Below are 15,092 nucleotides of genomic sequence, written 5' to 3'. Positions count from 1 at the left end.
TTCACAGTCGGATAATTCCTAAAGAACCATACAAAGGTATTAGGGCAAGAACCAGGGGACCCACCGTCTACGGGACAAGAGCATTTTTCACCCAACTTCTCCCACCAGGGATCATCTTAGCCACTTCCATCCATTAAATGAGAAATCTCAGAAGACAGCAATGCAATTTACAACGTGAAAACCGAATTAAAAGTAATGTACAAATAAATTACTATAATCTTTCACTGGACGAAAATGTATTCATATATTTTACAATCCATTTTACGTTGAAGTAGATACTTGAAGGGGAATGATATGGAAGAACACCACCTAATTTTCTTAAAAATACAATCTTTTCTAGTATCGCTTTAACGCTTATTACAACTAGTTACTAAAGCATAATAAGGAACAGGCTAAACATAAATAGTATATAAACAGCATAGATCAAATAGAGGATCGGATTCAATCAGAATACGTAAAGCAACAGAAACTGATGATAACCCATATCATGCAGCAATCTTAAAACTTCCCCCAACAGAATATGTTGAAAATTAGAATAGTATGTCTTGAGGGCAACCCCAAAACAGACCTGGTTAACCAATTAAATTAAAGAAATCAGTCAATCATTTCGAACACCAGAAAAAAAAAAAAAAAGATTACCTTAATACCAACGATGCTTCCTTTTGATTCTTAAAATACTTTATTATTATGGCTGGCCAGTAAACTACTTTACCATATTATAATTAAAATCCAAACACTGATAGATCACATTTAGCCATAACACTAATTGTATCGTTAGTGAATGATCTAAAAACTTTGAAAGGCATTAAATATGTATATACTTTTATATAATTATACACGTACATATAGCCTATAGACAATGTATATATATTTTAAAATTATATATACAATGTATCGATATACTTGCAAATATATTCCTTATTCATGACTAAAAGCCAGTCCCAAAAGCGACAATTACTCTTAATAATTTTGACATTTCTCCAGTCTTTGCTGGGCAAATCCACATCACAGTGTAAAAGTAAGATGATGTGCTTTCGAAACGCGAATTAGTCCTTAAACGCCAGTATTTAATAACTACATCACCACTGGGACGAGAAAACTCAAGTCCCAGTCTGAGTACTTGAAGTCACGAAAACTCCTTTCTGACTTCACACGAAACAAAAATCGGAGATTTACCTAATTATTGATTACAGTACTATGAAAATTTCCATAACACACACTTTCACTGACGGATTAAGCTAAGTAAATTTTGCAATGATAAAACATGATCTATTCCTATAAAAATTAAGTTTTAAACTGCAGAAGATTAGTTATAAATCGTAAAATATGTATAAGAAGCCAGCGTCATCCACTTTGTGGTTCAATTAAGCGGGTTCATCTCTCGCGCCACACTGTCTGCCAGGAGTGGAAAATGTTGCCATATTTTTTTATATGTAAAAATATACCAAGATTAATCAAAATATAATAGTTTTTTTCATATTCCTCTCAAACAGGTAATAAAAGCTACCAAGATGTATAAGGAGAGACAATTTGTGAGTAAAAATAAGCCTAAATGAACCCAATATCATAAAATTTTACGCACACAGGTAAGACAGGGATAAGGTTTACAACGGAGCCCGGTGCGAGGCTAGCAGGGTTGCCTGCCGTCCACCTCACCACCATCAATAAAGCATTTTATACGCTATTGTTTCCTCCAGCTCCTTCCACTATCCTAGCGATGAAAAATACACCAGTAATACACACTTAACATCCTCGTTGCGGATTTGAATAGTTACATGGTTATTTATAATAACATCATGGAGGGAACCATGGATTTAGATGGAAACTCTGCTCCTTACGTTTACTCGAAGAGCTTTCAGCGTTCTCAGAGTACAGCCCCTCATTCAGTCCAGCGTTGGACCAACAGAGTTTTGTGCTTTTTAATTGACCAGAGTCTTGCATGTACCCTAGGAACACTCAAGAATAAAATTTATGCTATTTATTCGCCGAAATCATTGCTGACAAAGAACTCTCTCTCTCTCTCTTCTCTCTCAAAGAAATCCTTGACTTATCGGAAATTCTTAGAAATGGCGCCCAAGACTAAGTCATCCCATTACTTCCGAAAGTTACGGTTCTAGGAAGATATATCCTGTGAATTCTATACCCTAAGTGTCGTATAAAATTTAAGGAAAATAAGTTCCGCGTAATTTCAAGATTTTTTTAAAGGCAAAACTTGCAAGCGTATCCGCAATAAAAGATAGTTTTTAGAACCTTAAAAAAATTATTTATTAACTAACGTATATATGGGTATCATGTATCTATCTTGAATACTGTCTTGTATGGCATACCCTCACTATATTTCGATGAAATTAGACACCATGCCCTTTAAAAAATACATACATACGATATTCCCATAATTTTTAAAATTAACTTTATCAATAGGGAAATGTTTCAAACAAACAACGGAGTTATTTTCTGAGAGAGAGAGAGAGAGAAAATCTCCCACTCTATTCACAACTTTCATATATCTCCTTTAACATACATGTTTGTTGCACCTATCCTCAACCACTGACCTACTTCGTTCAAAAGAACAGTAATATAATATAATAATTGATAATAATAATAACAACTGGGTTCTACCAGCAGGATCACCATATAATAAATTAAATCAACCAGTATCTTAAGTTATCCAGAAAGACTATACATTTCGGAAAGGTTTACCGAATAAAGTAGAATAACCTACATGCAATAAAGTTAGGATAGGAACAAACAGTCACTTTCTTCTAGTGTTAACATCATCCCATCTATGCGATAGCTGCAGAGGGGCCTAAGAAAAAAAAATCGTTAATTCCGATGACCCCTCGCCAGGACTGTTAGCGAATTCCCTGCCATTACTGCCATCACATATAACGAAACAAACCAGTTACAAAATATTCCATGCAAAATTTTTATCACCTAACATGAAGAAAAGGTCACGGCATCAAGAGTTTCGAGGGGAAATGAAGCTCAATCATTTATACCACTTCAGGCTAAAGTTTGCTGAACAACGTATTCCTAACTTTCGTGAGATGTTTGTTGCTCACCATTACATAATTCATGAAAAGTCCTGTAATTAATGGAAATATAAAGTACCAAACTGAAAAATGGAATTAAAAAAAAAAAAAAAAAAACACCACATAGCCTAACAATGGCAAAGATACAAGAATTTCTAAAGTATCACTTCGCCCTGGGTATTTATTTTTTCTGTTTAGTATAAGAAATCCAACCGCTAACTAGCCTATAATCTTCACGAAAACCCTAGTTACATGTCACTAACACAACTTGAGTAGGAATAACATTATCGTGCCAAGTTAGGATATCGATGGGATTAACTTTGTAGACTACTAGTCAAATGTCAATCTATCCTATTCCCAAAGTTTGTGCGCCGTACCGGTAGTAAATTTTATCTATGAAGCAATAATCAACAGCACCTACAGCTTCGGTTATTTCATGGATACAAATATAAGTATGTTTAATAACTTTAATTTCTAGAGAAGCCATTCATCGCTAGCCACAAATCATCCTTTAATTCTGATCACACCTTAACGATAAACATAGACAAGAACTCAAAAATCTATTAACGTAAATTCTCGGAATTATGAACAAGCTAATAGTCTATTCCAGTCGGAAGCCAAAAGCATCCTATGACAAACAGGTTACTTAGCTAACCTTGTATTCGCAAAATCGATACATCAATGGAAATGCAGCTATATAATTTGCTGACAACTGTTTTATCTGAAACGCGTTACCATAAAAAAAGATGCAGACTTTTCTTGAGTTCAAAATTGTCCTCGACAAGACATAACACTGACAGCCTTTGAGAAGCTGGCGATAAATATGACTATTTTACAACATCGATTCACAATCCGATGCACATTTACAATTATTCCTTATGAAATGCCTCACAACGCTGAAAACTTTATGACGCGTCGCCCGCATTATGCCGGGCAGCAGCCTCTAACAGCAGAATGTAGTACCTCCGAAACCTCCCATAAGTAAGACTGAAAATAAAATACAACTCGTAAACTTACCTTATATTCAAAGTCCAAGTTAAATAATCCACAGTTAGATAAAAATCCTTGGGTCACTGACTAACACACCATGAATCACTTTTATTTTAGTAACACTTCATTATAAAGAGTCAAAAAAGACAACTTTACCACAAAGTATGAAAACAAACCGAAACTTCACTATTCACTAACACAGTAACTACCTTCCTCTCTCCCTGCTACCATATCACTGGCGCTGAGTTGAGTGTTGAACTCCTTGCTCGCAAACAGAGTCCGCCAAGTGAAGCTCATTGGTCCTCTCAGGGAGTGACGTCGCCAGCACCAACGCCATGATTGGCCCAGATCTGACGTCACATATCCCGCTTCGTTTTAACTCATGATCGTAACAACACCTGAAAATCCTGCGCAGGTAATTCTATATATCTTGGAAAAACTATTCAGATAAGGGTGTTGATCACTGATGAGTTCTCCCGCGAGGATGCTGAGCAACTACATTTTCCCTTTTGCCGTCGATAAGATTATCGAGCCACTTTATGGCTGAGATAAGGACAAGTGGTGAGCTGGGGAGATCACGATCTACCTCATAATAACTCTTTCGTTTAGTAGGAATCAGCGGATAATTCCATTTGGAATAATAAATCTTAGACTGGATTACCGTACGTCTGTAATTAGCGTAATAGCGGTTAACTGTTGAAACGATGTATTGCCCAATTGTAAAATTGTCAAGTTTGGTTCACAACTTCAACAGTTTAATCCACTGCACTCAGTAATTTTGCAACTGTTTATTGACGACCGATACATTCATTAAGCACTGCAATTACGAATACTTTGCAAGCAATGTCTATGAATAGAATGGACTGAAAGCGAAAACAAAAATCACGAATAACAACGTTGTTTTTCTCGCACTCAGGAACATTCTCGTGGCAGATATGAAACGGGCTCCTTTTGATAACACGAAATTATCATCAACGACAAAACTCCATTAATAGCGTTTATTGCTATTCTTAAAATGTTCTGAAAGCCTGCTCCCGTAGTCAATCAACTTAGTTATATCTAACCCTCTCGTATTTTCTTTAACGGTGTTGCGCGGGCATGTCCATGCTATTCTCTCTCTCTCTCTCTCTCTCTCTCTCTCTCTCTCTCTCTCTCTCTCTCTCTCTCTCTCTCTCTCTCTCTGTCTCTCTCTCTCTCACTCCTCTCTCTCTCTCTCTCTCTCTCTCTCTCTCTCTCTCTCTCTCTGATTGAATAAGCGCCGAGATGAATCTCACAAATACCAATGGTTAGGCGAGGCTGTAGGTTGACTTCTTTAAGATTCTAGTAATCAAGTTCGCGTAACAATTTTACCAACAATCGTGTCTAACAAGTAAACAATTGTTTCATCTGTTAATTTGTGCCGTTTTGTTTTCTAAAATGGTTACCTTTCTTGCTCTGGAGCATTTGGGGAGCGTAGCACAGTCTCTCTCTTCTCTTTTAGTCACGAGTGCCTGATTATTTTCATAGCAATAATGACACATGTTCTCCATGCCGTTGTTTGAATTAAACAACGTTGAGCCAGCTCACTGCTTGGATGGATGACCAGTAAGGAAAACCCAAACATTGTCGCCATAGAAACCCTTGTAGAATCCATGGCACGGGTTGGCTGTTAACATCACCCGGAAATTATTGCAGAAAACCGGACTGGTAACACGCCCGGTGAAAACGATAAAAGAAAAAAAGAAAAGAAAACATTCCCATGGTTGAAGGAATGGTAACATTACTTTTGAAAACAAGGTTGATTTATTCCAAACTATTCTCGTGGGATGGGTAGAAATCATTCTTGCAGTTTTCCGTGAGTCCTGCAACCTCACCCATTGCAGCAAATGATTGTAAACAAAAGTCTTTTATTTTCTGCATCATTGCTGTAAGGGTAAACAGCTGATAAAATAGTAACTACTTTCGCGTCGTTTATCTACAGCAGTCTCTATATAGTATCTGGTTGGTCATTTCCTTCTCTGTGGGGAAAGGTCAAGGGAGAGGTCACTTGTTAATCATTTCACCCAATGAAGGGAATTCTATATAAACATTTTATATTTGTGTTAATAAAAGGAAAACGCTCCAGAGTATAGCCATACCCTTCTGTGAGTGAAATGTATTGGAAGAAGCGTCATTTTCTAACCTTTCCCCGTACAGAGAAACGAATTATCAGAAAAATAGAGATGCTGATGCAGACATCGTTTTTAATGAGACAGGCAGAGGTACGAGAGGGTCTCCATCTTAAATGATAATGATAACAACAACTTCAATCTTTCAGAGTACAGTATTATCCTCGGCATCTCATTAAGGACACGGGAGAGAGAGAAAAAAAATCAATAAATATACCCCATGTTTAAAGTTGATTTACATTTTGATATTAGAATTTAGAGTCCACCTACGTTGCTGCCCAGTCTATGACAACGTTGCTATTTTTACTCTTTTAACGTCAATCAAAATATTAGTGTCAGACGGAAGGAAAGCTCATGACACGAGACACTGAACTCAAATCGAATTATTATGTTTAAGAATTTCGGAGAGCTATTTTTTTTTCCTGCTGGAGGAAGGGCCGTGAGCAACTGCAGCGATATATCAAGTGGTGTCTCGGATCTTCTATTCCCTCATTTCCCTCGTTTCTGTAAAAAAAAAAAAAAAGTATTCCATACATTTAGTTAAGTGTAATTTTGATTTGTTCTCGAGTAGCGTGAGCTACAGTGACTTAAGTGGAAATTTGGAGCTTTCGTTCTTGAACACAGTCCCATCGTGGAACAAAATTTTCTATAATTTCTTTCCTTAGCCATCAAAGTTACTCGAGGTTAAACTCCGCAGGAGAATCTATAATAATAAAATGTGAGTGGATCTTTCTTGTTTGCCCTGGGGGCGGGGTAGGTAATGGATCGGAAGGGTGGGGGAAACATGACACATCCACCCTCCTCCTTCAAACCTGTTTATCCACCCTGGGTGGGGTGGAGTAGGTAGGAGATTGGAAGGGTAGGGGAGACATGGTACATCCATCCTACTCTTTCAAACCTGTTTGTCCAGCCTGGGTGGATGTGAAGTAAGTAGGAGATTGGAAGGGTAGGGGAGACATGGGAGATCCATCCTCCTCCTCCTTCAAACCTGTTTGTCCACCCTGGGTGGATGCGGGGTAGGTAGGAGATCGGGTGGGTGGGGAGACATGTCACATCTATCCTCCTCCTGCAAACCTGTTTGTTCGCCCCAATTACGGCGGGGTAGGTAGGTGATCTAGAGGGTAGGGGAGACATGACACATCCGCCCTCCTCCGGGTTCCAACGCAGCGTAACGCGCTCCATCAAGATCGTAAGAATAAGAAAAACTGGATACAAATCAACACAGAGTGAGAGTTACAACAACAGTGATCGGATGATGATGATGGTGAGGATGTGAGTGGGTGTGAGGATGAGGATAAATAAGGATAAGGATGAGGCTGAGGATGAAGAGAGGTTTATATGGAAAACGGAATGAAAAAGTATGTTATCAGAGGTAATATAATATTAATATGTAGAATGTACGAAGGGGCCTTTACGGTCAGTGTCATTCGTGATGCGGTCGGAATCCCTTGTTTGTGATTTTACTTTTTACTATTTTCCATGTTTTAACAAATTTTTATGATGGTTACTAAGTAGAATGTATTCTCATCATCCATACCAATGTCGCAATATTACCGTTACTGTCATTACTAAGAGATATCATCAATTTTTTTCTATTTACAATAACTCTACGTTCTTAGCGGAGCTGCGTTGCAATTGCTTTCATTTTTAAGATAACATTTGACACATCTCTAAGCACTGCCTTCAAATCAGTTTAACAATTTATGAGACAAATTTTCAACTTCATTTCGTCATGAAGTGAAACAAAAACTCCAAGGTGACACTTATGCCACTGCAAAAAAACACCGTTTTCACATAGCACAACTTCAATTCTAATGAACGTACCCTATGAGATTCCAATCTGTACGTTAATTTCATAATAAATATTACATTATTTTTAACTATATATAAATTGATAAAACAATCTGCCTAAACATGGATAACCTCCGTGTCCTTTGCTTTTTCTTAAGCGGAAACAAAAAGTAACTTTATTAAACTGTGTATTTATCAATGTTGCTTCAGCAACTCAAAAACGTCCAATAATAACTATTATTAACATCAATTATGAATAACTGTGAGGCCTCATTATTACTTTTCGATTAAGTTCTTTTTCAGTGAGTACAGCATTTATGACTACCCGGTTATTTTAAGCGTCGCATCATATACGTATGTATGTTATTCTGTGTGGTGGACTAAGGCCTATACAAAGTATAGGCCTTGGGTGGACTCGTCACCAGTGGTCTTCGACGCTGCGCTGTGATCTCGCTCCTTCACAATGGCACTTCCCAGGATTGCGTTCGAGTTCCCTTGGATGACGGTCAATTGAGACATTTAATTATTTACTTGTTGTTAGTTATTTATACTCAATTCTGTGTATTCGTATTTAATCGTATCGATAGCTATGTATTTTACATCTGTATAGTTTTATATAAACGGTAAACACACACACACACACACACACACACACACACACACATATATATATATATATATATATATATATATGTATATATATATAGATATATATATATAGATATATATATATATATATATATAATGTGTATAAAGAGAGATCTTTGCATCACGTGGCGTAAAATGCGATGATGATGATGATAACTGGTTATGATATATATATGTATATATATATATATATATATATATATATATATATATATATATATAAATCATATCACATTACCGTGTTTCATATACATGCATCGAGCTACAAATGTCCCTTAATATCTAATTCGCTCTACCTCGGTAGTGGTGTGAGTTAAAGCTTCACTGTCGTCCTGGATTTGTTTGGTTTCGATGGTTCGCTCCCGGGAGCCGACAATTCTCTTATCGCCTAAAAATTCACCTTCGGCTAAGCATACATGAAAATATATTAATTCCGAGGTGGAGCGGATTAGATATTAAAGGACATTTTGTAGCTCGATGTATATATGTGTATATATTATATATATATATATATATATATATATATATATATATATATATATATATATAATTATACTGATATACCTGTGACCGGCTTCTAAAGAGGCTATACTTAGTAATAATAATAATAATAATAAGAAGGAGAAGAAGAACAAGAACAAGAACAAGAAGACGAATAATTAGCACCAGTTGTATATATCATTACTTTCACAACAAATATTTACCGAAATAAACCCTGTAGTTAAGATGGGATTCTCTTGATAACAGGAGCGATAGCAACATAGTGAAGTTAGTGTTAGATATGAAATTGATAAGAGCACCTGACTTAGAGAAACTCTGACCTGCATCATATTACTATATTTACTATAACGGTGATAACGATCGCAAGATAAAATGAAACGACAGTTCAATACCTTCTGACTTCCTAAAGCATCATTCGAGACACTGTTACAATTCTGAAAGGAAATCTCTTGTCCTGCCAGACTTCTTTCTACAGGAGCTTGTATACCTAAAACACTCGCTCCCTACCGACAATGACTTAATGGTCTGGTGGCTTCTGTAATGAGTGTATAGGTCGAACCCAAAACCGGGCGCTTATCGCGGGGGGTTTTTAGCTCGGGTACATCATGATAGCCCAAGAGTCTGCCACACTGCAAGGCCTCTACTGAATGGATGAATGGCTGGCGTGAAATGGCTGTAACGGGAATTCGGCTAAATTCGGGCACGTTCTGTTGAAAAACGGCAATTCAGTCCTGAATATCATTTGCATCGCACATCGTAATAGGTTATTGTTTCCATAATTCTGCCGTTCCAAAAGGTCACGCCGCTATCCACGTGAACTGAGTCGCAACGGACAAAACATGAAAATTACTCTGAATCAATTTGGTGAGACAAATTTTGAAGCAGCGCTTTCGCGTTTTTTTTTTTTTTTTTTTTTTTTTACTGCGAAATTATAATATCAAGGAAACATTTCAAATTCACAAGAAAGATTTTAACATTATTGTTTAGCTTGTTATAAGATCAATGATGTGTCTGAAACGTCAGAATAACAAATATCTAATTAAAACATCATAAAGAACAAACTGGATGAAAATAGAACAACCAAATTAACTTCCTTAGGGTGAACATATTCCTCTTTGGTTTGCATGATATACAAGGTTACGTAATCTATAACGCTAGATTTACCACGTATTGCCAAGTCACGTATTTTGTTAAGGTTAATTACACGATTGACCACAATAGGAACAGTGATCAGAACGCACTGGTCTACAATTCTCTTCGTCTCGTACGTAACATGAAGAAAAAGTGGCCTGACTGGTGTTATGTGTGTGTGAGAGAGAGAGAGAGAGAGAGAGAGAGAGAGAGAGAGAGAGAGAGAGAATTCACATCAGCTCTCACATACAGAGGTAAATTTAGTGTTAATTTGCGTAATGATAAAGTAAAACACGTATAAATGAAATGAGTACCAGAGATGGACCGACGGACAGACAAAGATTGTGTAAGTAATAATAATGTTCAGCTAAATCAGCTTGGAGAGAGAGAGAGAGAGAGAGAGTGTTAATTCACATAGGCTCTCACAAATGTCAAATATGATGTAATTTGGATAAGGTTGAAAGACATAAACGTCGTGTAAATGAAACGACTATAAGAGACAAAGGGACAGACACAAGAGAGCGTAAGTATTATTAGAGAGAGAGAGAGAGAGAGAGAGAGAGAGTAGAGGAAAGGACAAAATGTATTTCATCACGGGAAATCAACATGGGTAGAGAGAAAGAAAGAAAGAGAGCGAGAGAGAGAGGTTAGAGAGGTTGGGGTGAGGAGGAAAGGACAAAACCTATTTCATCATTGAAGATTGCGTGCTACGTCTATGTTGTGAGTGTAAACGGAGCAGGAGAGTTGATGTAAATAAAGTATTGCATGCTTGATAAAAATCTTACCTCATAGAGCTAAACCCACTCTGTTTGTGTGTGTGTGTGTCTGAGTGTGTGTGTGTCTGAGTGTGTGTGTGTGTGTGTATGTTTGCACTACTTTCGCCTTAACAAGGAAACTATATTGCTAAATCGAGCCTTGTTGTACAGACCGAATAACACCAGTCAGACAACTTTTTTTTTTTTTACCCAAGTAGTGGTGAAAATCTCGAGCCGCATACCCATTAAACTTTAGGGCAAGGGTTCTTAACAAGGGGCATGAGAACCACATTCGGGGGGTATGGGAACTGCTCTCTGGATATTTGTATATATTTGATTTTGATGTGTCAGTGTCTGCATGGGTACGTTTTGTTAATAAATATCTGTATAAAACTATAAATGCTTTTGATTTTCTTGTATACTCTATTCTTAGCTATTCATACCTAAAGTATGTATTAAACTAATTATATTTGGTTATATTGTCAATAAATAGGACTTAAGTGGACTTAAGCAAAAGGGGTATGGAACCATACTGGGTAATTCATTGGGGGTCTGGGGGCCAACAAAAGGTTAAGAACCCCTGTTTTAGGGAAAAATTTTTCCCTGGATAGAAAGCGCAGCTGCACTGATCTTATTTGCACCTAGATTTCACATTTCTCTGAACTCAAGATTTAATTGCACTGCCAGTTTTGTTATCGTGCTATTGTCAAAGAGGAAGAAAAACATAAATAGAAATTTCTTCACGCTCTTGATGGTTATTTCGTCACGGAGTGAGATTATTGCTTAATCGAAATAATACCATTTTTAAAGGAATAACTTATACGAGTTGCCATTTTTTTTTTCACCATTATTCTCACGCGTTCTTTCCGGTGTTTACAGATTACTTGTATCTTCAGTGAATTCAGTTCGAATATCAGTTCTGAGAAACTTATCTTTTGAGAAAAGAAATACACCATGTGCACGTGTACATACATTTGTATATATATATATATATATATATATATATATATATATATATATATATATATATACAAATGTATGTACACGTGCACATATATATATATATATATATATATATATATATATATATATACAAATGTATGTACAACGTGCACATGGTGTATTTCTTTTCTCAAAAGATAAGTTTCTCAGAACTGATATTCGAACTGAATTCACTGAAGATACAAGTAATCTGTAAACACCGGAAAGAACGCGTGAGAATAATGGTGAAAAAAAAATGGCAACTCGTATAAGTTATTCCTTTAAAAATGGCATTATTTCGATTAAGCAATAATCTCACTCCGTGACGAAATAACCATCAAGAGCGTGACGACAAAATTTCTATTTATGTTTGTGTTCCTCTTTGACAATAGCACGATAACAAAACTGGCAGTGCAATTAAATCTTGAGTTCAGAGAAATGTGAAATCTAGGTGCAAATAAGATCAGTGCAGACTGCGCTTTCTATCCAGGAAAAATTTTTCCCTAAAACAGGGGTTTCTTAACCTTTTGTTGGCCCCCAGACCCCCCAATGAATTGACCCAGTACGGTTCCATTACCCCTTTTGCTTAAGTCCACTTAAGTCCTATTTATTGACAATATAACCAAATATAATTAGTTTAATACATACTTTAGGTATGAATAGCTAAGAATAGAGTATACAAGAAAATCAAAAGCATTTATAGTTTTATACAGATATTTATTAACAAAACGTACCCATGCAGACACTGACACATCAAAATCAAATATATACAAATATCCAGAGAGCAGTTCCCATACCCCCCGAATGTGGTTCTCATGCCCCTTGTTAAGAACCCTTGCCCTAAAGTTTAATGGGTATGCGGCTCGAGATTTTGAAACGAAAATGAAAACGTTTCAACTCTTCAAACCTCTACAGAAGAAAGTGAAAAATTGCAGTGGACATGAAACTCAAATGTACTGTAGGTTTGTTTTGCGAATATTTTTGGTATCCTCTTCTAGAAATGCTTCTTTCCGCATCTTATTTATTAGATGTTTTTATAGTACTTACCTCACAACGGTGTATTTATGATCTGAATTTATGTAAAAGATTTATTCATGCTTATGCTTTAGAATTTAAAGTGAGAATGTGGCTATTGTCGTTGCCTGTTCTTTCTCGGGAGCCAACAATCATTACGGGACTGAGTGATGTTGACATTATATATATATATATATATATATATATATATATATATATATATATATATATATATATAAACGTTTTCATTTTCCTTTCGGGCTTAATACTGAAATGAAACAAGAGGGGAGGAGGTTTTAGCAAAAACTTATTCCAACAAAGGCATCCTTGATTTACCATTTACTAAATTACTCATCCAAGTTCTCTGAGTCCCTCCGGCAGTGTTCACGGCTTCCTCTTCCTGCAAACGTATACAACCACGCATGCGCCAAGGTTTTTCTTTGGTCGGAAAACTGTTCATTTTTTTCTTTTTAATGACGCTTATTTAACGTTATGCTTCGTCTACTGTATCCATTTGATAATGAGAAAAGAATTTCAAAATTCTATTGAACAGTCGGGATTAGATATAAAGCTGATACAAAGTATATTTACTATAATATATCTAAAAACAGCCTCCTTTTAACGTGCGACATTCGAGATCGGGTATTGAAGAGGCTGTAGCATTACTGACTAGAAATGCTTTTCAAGCTCGTTACGTATTCTCTCTCAACGTAAAAGGTTTTAATTGCGTAATTATGCTGAGATTGGATACAATACGTGTAATAATATTATTGTAACTACTATAATATTGTTTCTTTTGATAACGGAAAAGAGGTTGACGGACACATATTAAAAACTTTCTCAGTAATCAGCTAAAGTATATCTCTGTTTCAGGATATATTATGAACGATAAATATTCCCTACTTTTCATACGCTTATTTAGTACAAGCTGGTTAGCAAGACAATATCATACAAACTTAAGCCTTCGCTCTTGGGAATAAAAATAAAACACATCAGGAATTCACAGACAGAAAGCTAATCTAATTCTTTGTACATAGAAAACAAGCGTAAACAAAAGAACAAAGAAAAAGATGTTCCAATAAATAAAGCGAGTCCTTAATTATCTTTGTTTCATAAGTAGGTCCTACGTCACTCCTCATCTGCTTATCAACTGGTTTATATAACGCTGTCTCCCTTCCGTTTGTAATATTGGATATTGCCAGTAGATGAGAATGGATTGATCCAGAAAGCATCCCTTACGATTGGTTGAATGAATTTATATTATATTTATCTTCCTTGATCTTTGTTCTCAAGACTTCGAGACTTGTATGAGAACCAGAACTTCTTCATAACCATATTTGAACACTTAATTCAATTCTCTCTGATAAATGTAACCTTACTGGTAAATAATGAAATGATTACGCAACCCAAAGGGACATTTGGAAATCTGTTTTGCGCCTGATAAAACTGCTGCTATTGACATAAAGTTGAATGGCAAATTAATAACAATAAGCAACACTTATATAAAAAATTAGAAAGCATTCTCTTTGCTTTATTTCCAGTGTGTAAAAAAAAGGTAACTACGAAAGGAAAGGGAATTAAAATTATTTTCAACTTATCATGAATATGTATTTTTTTTCACATTACTACGATTGACGTTTAGTACGAATAATGATTGAACGTTGCGCCGAGAATTATGAATGATGTAATATTCTTGTGAAACAATTTTAAGGATTAAAGCAAAGAGCAGTTGACGCTAATTGTAAGACTGGAATTAAATGTATGCAATTTCTATTGCAAATCGTCATAAAAGACAACTAGGAGGAAAATTCTAAAACGGAAATTACATTTGACCTCCATATGGCATCAAAGAGAGAGAGAGAGAGAGAGAGAGAGAGAGAGAGAGAGAGAGAAACGTAGTAACTGCACCAAAATTCTAGCAAATTCTAGCATGCTTGGTAGAGACTGAAGATTCAGGCGATAAACAAACGGGCTAAATTTATTACGAGGTTCCTTTTACCTCAGCCACTTGGTAGGACAGGACCAGTTTTGTATATATGCAGTTCAACGCTCGGTGCAATCTATTCAACAACACAGCGGTAATTTACATCTTTTGTTTGCGA

General features: G+C 36.1%; 1 protein-coding gene across 7 annotated transcripts in view; it reads right to left on the bottom strand.

Moving 5' to 3' along the window:
* LOC135215651 (semaphorin-1A-like) overlaps positions 1–4,275 on the bottom strand; it is a 413,230-nt gene extending 408,955 nt beyond the window's left edge. For 5 of the 7 annotated variants that reach the window (XR_010314748.1, XR_010314749.1, XM_064250573.1 and 2 more), the window contains exon 1: positions 4,050–4,275. The gene's annotated coding sequence lies outside the window, so the exon portion shown is untranslated. The remainder of the gene's footprint in view (positions 1–4,049) is intronic. The other 2 variants (XM_064250576.1, XM_064250580.1) reach the window with 1 other exon arrangement.
* Between the last annotated feature and the right edge of the window lie 10,817 nt (positions 4,276–15,092).

This window comes from Macrobrachium nipponense, chromosome 5 (assembly GCF_015104395.2).
Source record: "Macrobrachium nipponense isolate FS-2020 chromosome 5, ASM1510439v2, whole genome shotgun sequence".
NCBI classification, from domain to species: Eukaryota; Metazoa; Arthropoda; class Malacostraca; order Decapoda; family Palaemonidae; genus Macrobrachium; species Macrobrachium nipponense.
The sequence above is the reverse complement of the archived record's forward strand: the minus strand, read 5'-3'. Positions and strand labels throughout refer to the sequence as shown.